Source organism: Cebus imitator, unplaced genomic scaffold, assembly GCF_001604975.1.
Source record: "Cebus imitator isolate Cc_AM_T3 unplaced genomic scaffold, Cebus_imitator-1.0 Scaffold791, whole genome shotgun sequence".
Taxonomy (NCBI): domain Eukaryota; kingdom Metazoa; phylum Chordata; class Mammalia; order Primates; family Cebidae; genus Cebus; species Cebus imitator.
In genome coordinates, this window is record NW_016108106.1 from 45,124 (window position 1) to 47,024 (window position 1,901).

The 1,901-nt window shown below is 34.4% G+C and overlaps 1 pseudogene across 1 annotated transcript in view; it reads right to left on the reverse strand.

Annotated features, from left to right (window-relative positions):
* Positions 1 to 1,901, reverse strand: part of LOC119469713 — a 60,536-nt pseudogene that overhangs the window by 19,838 nt on the left and 38,797 nt on the right. The gene's annotated exons all lie outside the window — the stretch shown is intronic.

Genomic DNA, 1,901 nt, shown 5'->3' on the forward strand with positions numbered 1-1,901 from the left:
ACATGGACACAGGGAGGGGAGCACTATACACTGGGGTCAGTTGGGGGGAAATAGGGGAGGGACGGTGGGGGGTGGGGAGCTGGGGAGAGATAGGAAGGGGAGAAATGCCAGATGTAGGTGATGGGGAGGAAGGCAGCAAATCACACTGCCACATGTGTATGTATGCAACAATTTTCCATGTTCCTCACATGTACCCCAAAACCTAAAATGCAGGAAAATAAATAAATGGAGAAAAAAAATAATAAAATAAAATAAAGATTCCAGACAGCGATTTCATCTTTTTTAAAAAAGCAAGAGCTGGGCTTGATATTGTATGCCTGTACACCTAGCACTTTGGGAGGCCAAGTCAGGTGCATTGCTTGAACCCAGAAGTTCAAGACCAGACTGAGCAACATGGCAAAACCCTGTCTCTATATAAAATACTAAAAAAATTAGCTAGACATGGTGGCATGTGCTTGTAGTCCCTGCTACTTGGGAGGCTGAGATAGGAGGATTGCTTGAGCCTGGAGAGGTTGAAGCTGCACTGAGCTATGAAAAAACCACTGCACTACAGCCTGGGTAACAAAGCAAGACCTTATTCTGTACAAAACAAAAAGCTAAATTGTTATCTGAAGTTAGATTTTATAGCTATGAGATGTTTTACATAAGCTTCTCGGAAATTAATAGAAAAAAAATTAGTGGATACACAAAAGAAAAAGAAAGCATTTAAGAACAAAAATTCAAGAAAACACAAGGGAAGACAGCATGAAAGAATTAAAAAACAGAAACTACTAAATGGTCAGAAAACCGTTAAAACAAATGGCAGAAATAAGTTCTTATCAATCAGTAATCCCTTTAAATATATAGATTCAGTTATCCAATAAAAACGCACTGCTATAGTTTGAGTGTTCCCTCCAAAATTCACGTTAAAATTTAACTACCATTGTGAGAAATTAAGAAATGAGGCCCTTAAGAAGTTATTAGGTCATGAGAGCTAAGGATTAGTATCATTATTTCCACAGTGGGTTAGTTATCAGGAGAGTGAGTCTATTATAAAAATGAGCTCTCATGTACACCTGTCATCCTCAAGCCTTTGGTCACGTTGTAATGTGGAAGTATGATTCTCATCAGATGGGAATGACATGCTCTTGAACTTCTTGGCATCCAGGATTCTCAGTTAAGTAAACTTCTATTCTTTATAAATTACCAACTCTGGGATATTCTGTTATTGAAGTAAAAAATAAACTAAAACATTCACAGAATGTCTGAATAGATTTAAAAAATCAACACTATAGTTCCATACTTCATTACCTGAGACTTATTATTAAAAAAAAAAAAAATCAACAAGAGACTTATTTTAGATTTAAGGACATACATAGGTTAATGGTACAAGGATGAAAAAGAATATTCCATGCCAATAATATAGAGTATAGGAGTGGCTATATTTACATCAGACTAAATAGACTTCTAGAAAAAAAAATCTGTCAGAAAAAAAGACCTTTATTATATAGTGATGAGTCTAATTTGTTAAAAAATAAATATATATAGGTAACAAATACTGGAGCACATAAATATATAAACACATATTAACAAAACTGGAGAAAGAAACAGACAGGTATTACAGGGGACTTTACTGCCCTACTTAATACATCATTCAGACAGAAAGCTAGTAAAAAAAATGTACTTGTATAGCACTACAAAATTGCACCTAACAGACATGCACCGAATATTTCATTCAACAGTATAATTTATATTCTTTTCAAACACACATGGAACATTCTTCAGGACACATCATAAATCTGGGCCACAACAAAAACAAACAAGACTTTTCATTTTTTAAAAAGATTGAAATCATATCAAGTTTTTAAATCGCAATTTTATAAAACTAGAAATCATTACAAGGAAAAGTGAAAAACTGACAA